Genomic DNA, 13,561 nt, shown 5'->3' on the forward strand with positions numbered 1-13,561 from the left:
TGGTATGCAGAAATGATCAGCTCCGTTAGCTACTAGGATGACACATCTCTTTAGTTCCATGAAATTGTGTTGCTTGTTAAAACAGGGCTGTGCAGCATTTCCACCCTTGCACAACTCCCTGTCATTCCTTCTGTGTTTACCGTGCCTCAGTCAGGTTACATAAGCATAGCCAAAATAAGCAGCCATTTCAGAAGGCTAGGGTGGCAGACCCAAGTGCTGTTTAATTTATTTTGGAAGTTTGTTTTCACACTTTAGAGATGTTATTCTATTATAGCTTAAGAAAAATGTGCCAATTGACTGCACCCTGAGAAACTGTAAAACTTTGCCCAACAAAATCTTGTTTCGAACTTCAGGTTCTCTGATTCTTTTTGTTTTTCTTCTTTCATTCGTGTGTTTAGGTAAGACTTTCACTGAAGTTCTTTGAAAGCTAAGATAAAATATTGAGCTTCAATATTCTAATGAACGATATGTAAGTAGTCAGTGCTATATCGGATTTTGAGATTAGCAATTAGCTTCATGGTCATTTACCAAATGCATGTGATTTTCAGAGAACATAATGAAGATTAAAGCCAACTTTTAAAGGAAATCTAAAAACCATTCTGTTGCAGAGGATATTTCATTTTTTACAGTGAATATAATTGAAAATCATTACTTTTATGCAAGTTAAATGACTGAAATTCTTTTCAACTATTCTCAATTTTTTCTTCAAATAAAAACTTCTAACACTTTAAAAGGTTGTGGAAACAAAGACTTCTCCCCTGGCCAAAATAGATCCAATGTATTGAATGCACTCTGTCTTGACCTTATCAAAATGAAAACTTAGAAAAAAATTTTGGTAGCAAGAAACTTGACAGCACGCAGAAATGAACAGTGATCCCAGGAGATGAAAAATAGATAAGGGGGGCATCCCAGCCCTGGAGGGAGGAAGTGCACAAGTGGAAACATGGGATTATCTGACTTGAAGTACAGTGGTTAAATTCCTAGGGAGCAAGATATTTGAATGTGGTGAAAAGAAAATACACAGAAAGAGAGCTAGCAAGACTCTCAGGCTTCCCCCCTTGAGTATTCTGCTGAGTACTATTGATCAATGTTTGCCTTTAAGAAAACTGTGTGATGCCAAGGCATAAAATGGATCCAGTTCAGATATTTTAGAGAGGTGTGAATTTTCTGTCTACTTAATCCAGATTGAAAGATATTATCATTTGTGAGACAACAGATATATTAGTTAGAAGGGAATTAAGAACCTCCCTAATCAGAATAATAACTCCTAGGGTAGATACTGATCTTCAAGTAACTTGATTTGTCCCAGATTAAAGCTCAAGAATAATTACGGAATAGAAATATCCCCAAAGCTAACATCATGATATCTAGTATCTAAGAAAGCATTCCTGTTCATACAGATAGCTTAGAAATATAACCAATAATCAGTAGACAAATCACTTGCTTTAAATCCATGATATGGAACTTCACAATGATGCTGAATAGTGGTTATCACCATAATTTACTCAAAGATTAATATAAATGAATATAGAGCCCATATAAAAATGTACACAAGTGTGATTAAGCATTTTGTCAAGGATTCAAAAACCAATTTTGTGCAAAAGTATCGATTATTTTTAATAAATAGTGATGAAGCAGTTTCATATCTATTGGCGAAAAATACATAAACCTTAAAACTAAATATCATACTCGATAAATCAATTTTCTCAAAATACATCCTACTTGTACTAAGCAAATATTTTATTAAAAATGAAAGGATACCTTTGATTAGGCAAAAATTTCTTGAATGTGCTGCACATAACATGGACTGTGAAGGAAAAACATGGTAAAATAGATTAATAAAGATTTACAGCTTCTACTGTTTGAAGCGACTGATCAGAGATTAAAAAGACGAGCCAGATACTAGAGAGAATATAGTTTGCTAATCATATATTTCAGAAAGAATACAAATTTAGAGAAACTGAAAGTTAATACACTGTTGTGAATGATGTAAAATAGTGTAATGATGCGTATGATATAATTTGGAAAATAAAGTCTTTCAAAAAATCATTCCATTCTTCACATGAAGCAGCGTCATAACAGTTACTCCATCCCTCACATTCAATAAAGGAAATTGAAGTATTGTAAGTAAAGTGACTAGTATAGAAATGTCCTCTTAGTTGTATTTGAATCAACCATAAATTGGAACACCCACCAAGTTTGCTATTATAAGAACAGATAAACATATTTTATAAATTTTAGAATATGACACAGAAAATAAAGAATTGAAACATGGATATAAACAGTAATATTTATGAATCTTACAATAAATGCCCTAGGTGGAAAATAAATCAATAGTATATTAATCTGAAATTAAGACACCAGTTAATAGTTGTAACACTAATTATGTCCACTCATAATATTTATTATTTAAATGCTTAATCGATTTTTTGGAATGTAAAATAATCATGCTGCAAAAGAATCTGCTGAAGATATAGATTTCCATTATTAGAATATGAAACATATGGGATCATGGATTGTGTACAGCATAGAATAGATATTAATATACATCTCTTAAAAAAGTTAACTCTTGTTTCATTAAGCTCTAGTTTCAGGCTTGAATATAAATCTGTTGTGTATACTGATGTGTGATACATAATATGTTTTTGATTGTTGGTTACAGTTGAAATGTTTGACAGTAGAAGCTTAATTCATTTCTGGGTCTTCATTTAGATCCCAGATATGCTGTGAAACAATTATTTAAATCATAGACTTGCAAAATGGGATTCAGACAAGATGATTCATATGAACTTTTCTATCTCATTATTACTCACGCTAGAAAATTGACAAAATCATCTTTTGGAAAACACATGATGTTTGAGAAACTGCTCCCCAGATGGATAATAGTATTTCCTGGTATTTTTCTGAGCAGTGACGCAGAGGCTGATTGAAAAACCTGTAATAGGAAACCAGAGACTGATAAACATGGCTTGAAGATGTCTTTGTTAGTTAATTTCTTGTTGTAAATTTCCTATGTTTCTTCCTGTTGTTGATTTTGTTTATGGTTTTTCATTAAACGAGATGGATAGTATCTAATAGAGACTATCACATCCAGATGTAAAGAAACAATACAGTGTGCGTCTCTACTTCCAAATCAAAGATGGACTCCCAATGAAACTGCTAAATATATCTTGACAATAAGACAATGGACTCTCATTGTCCATACGTACAATGTCAGAATGACTGACTTAGGATTGTTTGTGAAGGTCTATACTATTGTAACAATATGGAGGCAGTTAGTGCAGGAGAAAAGATTTGGAAACTGAGGAACGGAAATCCCCGAGTCTATGGAACTACATCATAAAATAGTAATAATAGGAACAATAATAATGATGAAATCTTATATTAAAATCCAAAAAAGTGTCTATGTGTTATGACCAAGCATTGTGTTATCCACAATGGACTGATTTTCCAGTCCATGTAAATTTGACTTCATTTTAAAATCCACAAAACAACAAAAAAAATTAATATACCCAAACGTAAAAATATTTGGTCTTGTTTGTAATTTCTTCAACGGTAATCATTATTGTCTGTAGATTTCATATACAGAGCCAATGAGAAAAAATAACCGCAGTGTGTTATTTTATTCTACTAAAATAAAAACAGTATTTCTAAAGTTAAATGCAAACAGAACACAAGGGAATAAGAAAAACACAATTTCTCCCACTTGCCGCATGCTGCCTTAAGTGGGAAATCGACCTTGGGAAGATAAATTGGATGGATCTCATCAGAAAAGTTTAAGAAAAGCAGGAAAGAGAGGAAGAAAAAGGGGAGGAGGACAGGAAATACCATTATGTTCTCAAAAGTGTTTTTGAAATACATGAAATGTTACCTTGAAATATTTTTAAATATTTAAGTATATTTTTAATTTGTACATTTTGTTTTTTTATTTCAATAAGATAAGATGTTTTTATTTCAATTTTTAACTAATTTTGAACAGATTCACTATAGTTTTAAAATACAGTTCTAAGAATGTAGTTATTAGTTCCTTCTAATATTTTAAATGCTATGAATATAGTTCCATCTTCACTCTCTTCGCTCCTTGTCACCCCCCCTTGCTTCCTTCTTCCTTTTGTAAATTTTTTTTTAGGTTTGAGAAAAATACTTTAAATTTGCAGAGTAATGAAATGGCTAAGAATTTCACCAAATAAGAAATTTTATAAATAAAAAGCAAAATGGCACTGGCTTAAGGGGGAATATAAATCATGGTTATGAATAATGACTGAATGGGAAAATAACCCTTTCATCCATACACAACAAATACTGACGTGATCGCTGATCACTGAGCTGTAGAATATAGGACTTGTGGTCATTGGCTTGACAATGATATAAAGCAAAGTTTCACAAAATTGCATTTGCTGCAATATTGAGATATAAGACACAAGCATTTCATTTCCTTTCTTTCCTTAATGCTTTTGTTTTCTAAGTGTTCATTCGCACATGTAAGGAAGAACATGGGGTATTTGTCTTTCTGGATCCAGCTTATTTCACTCAGCATACTCTCCTCCAGTTGTGTTCATCTTGCTGCAAATTACAGAATTTTGTGCTTTTTTATACTTGAATTATATTTAACTGTGTATATAGCACCTTTTTTCCTTAACCATTTATCTGAGGAAAGACACTTTGATTCATTGCAAAATCTGGCTATTGTGAGCAGCTTTGTTATAAGCATTGTACTCCATGTATCTCTGATACATGTTCAAGTAATATGGGTATGTGTCCCGTGGTGTCACTGCTGGATCACATCATAGGTCTATTTGTGTATGTGTGTGTGTTTAAAGAAATCTCCACATTGTTTTCCATAGTGGCTGCATTAGCTTGCATCCCACCAATAGTATATAAATATTTCCTTTTCTCCAAATCTTTGCCAGCAGTAGAAACTTTTTTTTTTTTTTTTTTTTTGCCATTCTGGAAGTGGCGAGGTGATACCTTATTGTGGTTTTTATTTACATTTTCCCATTGGCTAATTGAGAATTTTTTGTATATTGATTGGTCATTTATGCTTCTTCTTTTGGGAACTGCTTCATTTTGGGGAGCATTTTGGGAACATTTTCATTGGGAACTGTTTTTCATTTTTCAGTTATTTAAGTTGCTGATATATTCAAAATGTTAGTCTTCTGTCCTTCAATTGAGGTCTCCTGACTCCATGATGGTTCCCTTTGCTGTGTGAAAGCTTCTGCGATTGACATAGTACCATGTGGTTACTTTCTTTTTTGTTTTCTGTGCTTTGGAGGTCTTGTTCAAAACGTCATCTTCTATGCCAAAGGAGTCCCCCTTTGTTTTCTTCCAGTAATGCCATAGTACCAAATCTGAAATGTGGGTCTGTAATCCTTCTTCAGTTGATTTTTTTGTAACAGATGTGGCCCTAATTTCAACTTTGACAGCTCCATTTTTTGAAGAAATTATCCTTACCTCAGTACATGGTCTGAGCAATTTTGTCAAAATTCACTTGCTCTAGTGTGCATTGGATTAATAGCTGAGCTCCTCATTAACCTGGGTACCAGTGCTATGCTGTTTTAGTCACTATAGCTTTCTCGTGTGACTTGGTGTGAGGTTTTAGGATATGTCCAGCCTTATCTTTCTTTCTCAGGATTGCTTTGCTTATTCTTTGTCTTCTGATTCTGTATGAATGTTAGGATTTCTTTTTCTAATCTTGAAATGGTTGTGATTAGCGTTTTCATTGTGATTTCAAAGACTCTGTAGATTGCTTCAAGTAGTACAGACATTTAAATAACATTTCTTATGCCAATCTATGAGCAAAGATTACCTATCCATTTTTGCTACGTCATTTATGAAGAAAACATTTTAAAACTTTCATTCTTCCAGTAGGGAATGATTTAATTAGTTTAGAACCAGGAACCCCTTCTCCTTAAAGGAAGACTCAAATGTGTATGTTGCTTCCTTAGGGGCCTTCTACTTTCCCAAGTGGTCTTATTCAAAGGTTAAGATCATGGAGTGATACTTGTTCGATTGGATCAAAACTGGAATTTTTTTTAAAGTAATTACAGGTAGCTCAACACTTAGGGTTAATCAGACACAGGTAAGGATACTTGGAAAAAGCTTATGTATTGGGAAAATATGGAGCGGGTCAGTGTTGTGGCACAGCAGGTAGAACTACTGCCTGTGATGCTGCCATTTCATATGGGTGCTGGTTTGAGTACTAGTTGCTCTTCTTCCGATAAAGCTGCCTGCTAATGACCTAGAAAAAGCAGAGGTGACTCAAGTGCTTGGGCCCAGGCAACCACCAAGAGGCCTGGAAGAAGTCCCTAGATTTTAGCTTCAACCTGTCTCAACTCTGCGTATTTTGGCCATTTGTGGAATGAACCAATGGATAGAAAACTTTATTTCTCTCTTCGCTCATCTCTCTTTTTCTTCTCATTCAAATTGTCATATTGCCTTTCAAAAGAACATATATATATTTTTAAATTCTATCATTTGAAAATTCTATCATTTTAAGTAAATAAAATTAACAGATATCAAATTATGTCAGGCATAAGTAATCACAGAAATGTAAATAGGGCAATTTCTCTTATGTGGAAGGTAAAAATAGCAAACAAATAATTGAAACAAAAGAAAATGAAGCAAACAAGACAAAAGAAAAGCCTGTTAAACACAGATTGGTGACTACTGGAGGCTGGAAAGAAGACACAGGGAGTTTGGAAAGCAGCTACCAAATCAGAATGAGATCAAAATAAAGGTTCTTAATTACAGAACATAGTAGGGATCACTATATTTCATAATCACCCATTAAAGAACTTAAGAGAAAATAACAGAGAGGTACCCCAATGTTTCAATCATAAAATAATGTCAAAGAAAGGGATATGGTATTTATCCTTATTTGATCAGATATATTGTATGCATAGCTTGAAATGTGATAATATGTGCTTATATACATATAAGTAAAATTAATAAAAACTAATTACTAATATTTTAAAGTGTATTGAAGTCAGTGTTATGAAAACATGTATAAATTTCCCAAAGAAAAATGAGGCCTTGAGCCATGGGATTAGCTGCTGTCAGGACCACTGAGCAGCCCCATTCCAGGCCACAGGAGTTCTACTGAAGGAGGGGTACAAGGCCACTGTACAGAAACTGTCTGTTGGAGTCACGTTACTGATGTCTGCCGAGTGCTCGTCAGCAGAGCTCAGAGGCCCCGTGGGATTTTAAGGGAGGCCTGGGCCTGCGGGGCATGACTGCATTCAGAATTATTTGTTTCCACTTTCCTTTCCTTCATAAAAGATGTCTGGCTTTTGGGAAATGCTGTGATGCATCCTTTGGGATCATAAGCCGTACCTAGATTCAAATTACATGCAGCAAAAGAATAAAAAGAATGAAATTATCCTTAGGGATTTACCTGGCCAAAAGAAACACCACAAATATCAAATAAACAGAGGAATATGAAATAAATCATTAGAGAGTAACTGTAACATAAAATGTATTAGATTTTTAAAAAACATATCTAGATGGAATGAGCTCACTTATGTGAAATATGGACTAGAATGACAAAATAACACTTAAGGAAATTGATTTGGGGGAGGGTCACACAGGCCTTGATTCCAGTTCTTCTCTCTTACTAGCTTGCTAGCCTTTCTAATGCTGTTTATCAACAAAAATTGCAAAATAAATACCACGTAGTATTGAATCAAACATTTAATAAAATAATGTATTTGGCAATTCTTTGTCCAAAGTACACATATGAATTTATATATGTGTTACATTGTTACAATAAAAACTAATTATACTATAAGAATCATTGTTGCAAGACAGACCTGAGAAATCAATAAGAAAGTATACAGAACATATTGTAGGACATAAAATAATTAGCTTGATTTGATCATATTTAAATCTATAGAAAATAGGTGTTTGCCCAGTTGTTGCATGCAAAGGATAGCATCTGATTTGTCATTTATAAGTATTAGTCCTGTAAGAAGTTATTTAATCAACTTTTTTTAAGTATCTTTTTCATCCTAAGACTGTGTAGGGTGTTGTTTGATAATAGTATGAAGTGTTATCTGTCTGTCTGTATTTCTATCTATCTATTTATTGTCTGTCTAATCTATTTATAGACATACACTGTCCTTAAATATAGAGAAAAAGATATTTGTTACAACACAGAATCATAATCCGGAGGTATCTTGAATAACCCTATTTTCCTTGGCCTACTTACATTAGAATATGATGAAGTAATTTACAAAGTAACAAATGCAGCAACAGAGGTTTCAAAGAAATGATAGTGCCTGTAGTGTTATGAGAAGTGTTGCTGGTTGAAAGTTTGTTGCAAACCCATCTGGTCCTGTCCTGTTAGTTTGCAGTGCCATCAAAACTGCATAACATCTGCAGTTACACATCTTTTTAAGACCTAGCGTTGTCAATGGATAAATTCTCAAAATATTTTTTTAAAGATTTATTTTATTTTTATTGGCAAGGCGGATATACAGAGAGGAGAGACAGAGAGGAAGATCTTCCGTCCCATGATTCACTCCCCAAGTGAGCACAACGGCCAATACTATGCCAATCCGAAGACAGGAGCCTCTTCTGGGTCTCCCACGCGGGTGAGGGGTCCCAAAGCTTTGGGCTGTCCTTAACTGCTTTCCCGGGCCACAGGCAGGGAGCTGGATGGGAAGCGGGGCTGGCCGGGATAGAACTGGCGCCCATATGGGGTCCCGGGCGTGCAAGGCGAGGACCTTAACCACTTGCGCCACCGCGCTGGGCCCGAACCTTATTTTTCACATTTGAAAATCTACGAATAATAGATGCTGATAAACTATTATATATGTACATACTTATCATATTAGGTTACCATGCTTCAATTGCAACTCAAAATTTTTCCTGGAATCACAGGAGAATACAGAGCATATAAGAGGAATTGCAATCCTAACTATTGTCCTAGAATAAAAAGCAATCTTTAATGCAATCTAAAATGGTATAGTGTTTAATCATCTGAGAATGAAAATAAAATCACTCTAACTGGGAAATGAAGAACAGCCACTTTAGAGAATGAGGAAGGACCACTTAAGAAAATAGGACTTTAAAGGATCCAGATTTACAATGCATCAATTTTAACATCACTTTATATACTAAAGCCCTTTTTGGGCTTAATCATGAGGTCAGTTTCTTGAATGTCTACCACAGACTTAGTAATATCTTAGTGCCAAAGAAAGCTTTAGTGTCCATGTACACAAACAAGTGTGTTATAGGATAAATTAGCAAAAGACAACAAACATGAAGGGGATACCAACTGTGTACTGCCAGTAGTCCCAGTAGTCCCAGGAGAATTTTGATGGTCTGCTTTACACTTCTGCAGACTCTTCCACGTGGCACTACATGACGCTTAGAATAAAACTATTGCTCATGCACTAGTACAGCAACAGCTCCCTTAGTCATAAGCTGCTAATATTTTTGTGTACTGCCTATTGTAATAAAAATGTGCATGCCATAAAATGTATCTTCTAGTCATTGAGAATGTGCATATCAACGGCATTTAATATGTACACACATTTGCACAACCATCACCCACATCTGACTTTAGATACTCTTTTAACCCCAAGAAGGAACCCAAATACTCACTAAGCAATTATTTCGGCTCCTTCTGTAGGTGCTGATGATCATCTCTCTGCTCCTGTATTTATGGATGTTTATATTCTGGAGATTTTCTCGTGATAACTAGAGTCTCTTAACATGTGATGTTTGACTCTGGTTTATTTCACTTAACCCAATATTCTTATTTTTCATCTCTTTCTGTAACTGAGTAATATGCCACTGTTGTGAATGATGCCACAATAAATATTGTTTAGAGAAGCTGTTAATATTAAAGCCTCCTAAAAACTCCACAGAGACTCATCTTCATTCTCAATGCAGTATTTGCTTTTTGTAGACATTTTCTGACTCTCCTCTCATCAGAGAAATGGAAGTAGCAGCATGTTTTGTGTAATTTTTCACCTCTTTGGCACACACCATGGTCAAGATCACTACATACCCCCGCCTTTGTTCATGTTTTTCTACTGCTTGGAATGTCTTCATTAGTCTCCTGAAGAGTTTGGCTTTTTCAAGAATCAGCTTGGCCATCACATTCTTCTAGGTTTCTTCTAGATTTGTTCCCGCTCACTTTCCATGCATTCACTAACTCCATTCTCTTGTCCCCATGCACTTGAATAAAGCTCTGTAAGTCTAACTGTAAATGACACAGATACATTTGTATATGACTTATCTCTGAAGTTTAGATTTGCCCATATGATAAATATGGTAAAAAAAAAAAAGAAGTTGGATAAGGAAGTGTAGTAAATGTGCAAGTGGATATTTTCATCTCTCTAGGAAGTAAGAGAGGTGAATTCAGCATGGTCATATAGTCTGGTTGCTAATCAGAATTTGTCTTTCATCTTTCATTACCCTTTTCCATGCCATAATCAAGTAACCTTTTCCCCAAAACCCCCTAAATAAAAATACTAGCATATGAAGAGGAAAGAAAAAAAACCAGGTATCACTTGCAGATAAGAACAACTCATGACACTTCTATCCTATCTCCTACAGTTCTTGTCAACTCATGTGGATTGCTTCTTACTTCCAAAGAAGGACTAAAATAGGGTCATGTACATACAGTATTAAATATCTTCACTTCGGTGCCACTCTAACTGCCAGGCAGTTAGAGTCATATCCAACTACACATTCATTTTGACTCAGTAATTTAAACCATTCAATGGAGAAGATTATAGAGACATTTTTTAACCACACCGAGTAAAATATATTCACAATGCATTCAGTCTATCATCAATTCTTAATTGGTTATGCTAATAAGGGACAAAATGCCTATTTTATTCCAAGTGGAGAATTCATTGTGCCCTTTTCCAACCAGATTATAACTTTTAGGCATGATAAAGCTCCATAATTAGTTCTTCTGAGAAGTCTCCCTGGTTCTTCTGGTTTTAATTTATATACCCTTTCCTCTGCCCTTATTGTACCTTTCCACTCTCTCTCCAATAGCATCTACCACTCTCTTGTACATATGGATATACTTGACGGTGTCTCCCAGTGACAAATTTTACAATGGCAGAAAACATTGAAAACTAAATGGAGCCCTATAGAGAGAGAAGGTATCCAATTGATGAAATTGAATGAATGTCATTCACATTAAATCAAGTTCGGTCACAACCTGACATTAGCAGATAGCAGTGAAACAAATAGTAATGACTACTCAATTTACATTGCAGAATGGTAATTCAGAAAACCGAGAAATATTTTCTCATTAAAATGTGTGAAGTAATAGTTTTATTTTTTGAATATTTGTTATATTTACTCGAAAATCAGAGTTACAAAGAGGGGTTGAGAAGACAAAAAGAGAGAGAAAAAGAGAGAGAGAGACAGAGAGAGAGATCTTCCAACTGGTGGTTCTCTCCTCAAATGGCCAAGACCAAAGCCAGAAATCCAGACTTTCTGTGTTTTCCATGTCAGTTTAGGTGATCCAAGCGTTTGGACCATCTTACACTGTTTTCTCTGACACAGCAGCATGGAGATGAACGGAAACCAGAGCAAAATGGAAACCATAGGACCAGCACCTATATGAAATAGTGGTACTGCAGGCAAAGGCAGTACAGAAAGCCTAAAATAAAATTACCTTAGTAGAGAATGGGATTTTGAGGAAGGTTGGTTTATGGTGAGTCATTCTAGAAGTCTTTGAAGTGGCATCTCAAACGCTTTCCAGCTTTCGAAGATGAACATGGTTGAAAAAATTATTTCGTATAGTTAAGAATTTGAATAAATTTTAAATCTAAGGCAAGGCACAGTTTTCAAAATTCTTAGACTATGCATATCATGATAATATGTAGGAAGAAATTTCAAAATTTTTGCTCCAAAGTATACTTACATTTTAGTACTCTTATGAAAATTCAGCCTGCCAAAATATGCTGCAGAATTATTGTGGGAACAAAGGGAAGGATGCCAAATTATCACATCTAATTTGTTACCAGTGTTCTTGCTGGTCATAATTGTAACTTTACAGTATGATTCTATTTTAAAATTATTTTTAGAGCTTTTTCAAAGAAACCAAGAAGATTTCATAATCTCAAGAGTATAGTGACTGCATAATTGTTAGCACATGCTGTTTTTAAGTCATAAAATGCACTTTTGTAAAGAAGCTGTATTGATAAGGCATCTTCTTACATGTAAAAGTGATAACGGAGAGTTCTTGTGTAGGAATTCCTAGATGCACAATCAAAATAATGAGATATTAATTATTTGTGTACATGCCTTAATAATATCATTTTGTGTAATGGTTATTTTTTTTTTACTAATGGTTGCTAATGTTTAATAACTTTCACTGTAGAGTTTTTTTTTACATCTTTGGATAAATTTATCCCTAGTCATTAAACATATTCCAATGTTTCAAAAATATACACTAATTCTGCTTGGCGAAAAAAAAAATACCCCCCAGTTTTTCTGAACTAATTTGTGATCAAAGAAAGACTGGGGCAGTGGAGGTTTAGGATTACAAAACAGAAATACTTAAAATTTAACTTTGAAACAATCAAATGACAATATATAAGGAAACGTAAAGCATAAACTTGCAGACAATAGTGTTCTTTAAGCCACTATTCTCAAACTTGGCAGTAGCTGTGCAAACTGTTAATTACTAGTATTCTTTTAAGGTCAGCTAATGCCTGATTTGGTCTTCCTGATCATTCAAACTTTCCATCTAAGAAGAATATGGAACTGCAGGCCAATTGCTATTTTGGGGAGCCTGGCACATCTGTGCATTGTTTGCATCTAGGCAACGAAGAAATCCTCCAGTGTGTGAGACAAGCCAAATGTTGCCCTATGAGTCAAGTCAGAGGCTTTTCTGAAATCCCTTTGGCAGAGGGTTTTTTTTTTTTAATCAGTGCTAAAAATGGTCTGCTTTGACTGAGAGGAAAAAGACTCATTTAAAATCAGCAAAAAGGATAAATTGTTAAAGAACCACTGTCTTCAGAAAAAAAATATTTCATCATATATATTAATTTATATTTTAATTGCTCTTGCACTTATAAACTCATTCAATAATAATAGAAGAAATACCAGTTCCAGTTTAAAATAATTTCAAGTGAGACAATCTTCTGATTCTTTCAGTTAGGAGAAATGTTTTTGATCTGGAAGATTTAACAGTTGCAAATGGAAAATAAAAACAATGTGAAATGTTGACCCATGTGACAACATAGGTAAATTGAGAGTTCTCAAAGACAATCAAACATAAAACTAAAGGATAGAAATTACTGATTAAACAGGACTCGATTCCCAAAACTCATGTGGTTATTTAAACGTTGAAGTCTTATGTCTAGGCTTGATGAAGGCTGGGTAATTGATCTAAATGAGGTGTCTGAGACGGTTCTCGTGGGAGGTGTTGGGTCCTTGAGGACTGCCCCAAGAGCTGAGTTCAGCTTGCTTTTCCTCACTGCTTCTCGGCTCAGCGAATGATGAGGCTCTGCACCTGCTCCACTCTTGCCAGTCTTCACCAGACTTCGGACTCATGGAGACACTTTATCCAAAAGTGTGAACC

This window comes from Ochotona curzoniae, unplaced genomic scaffold (assembly GCF_017591425.1).
Source record: "Ochotona curzoniae isolate NIBS_2020 unplaced genomic scaffold, NIBS_Ocur_1.0 contig_2723, whole genome shotgun sequence".
Taxonomy (NCBI): Eukaryota; Metazoa; Chordata; class Mammalia; order Lagomorpha; family Ochotonidae; genus Ochotona; species Ochotona curzoniae.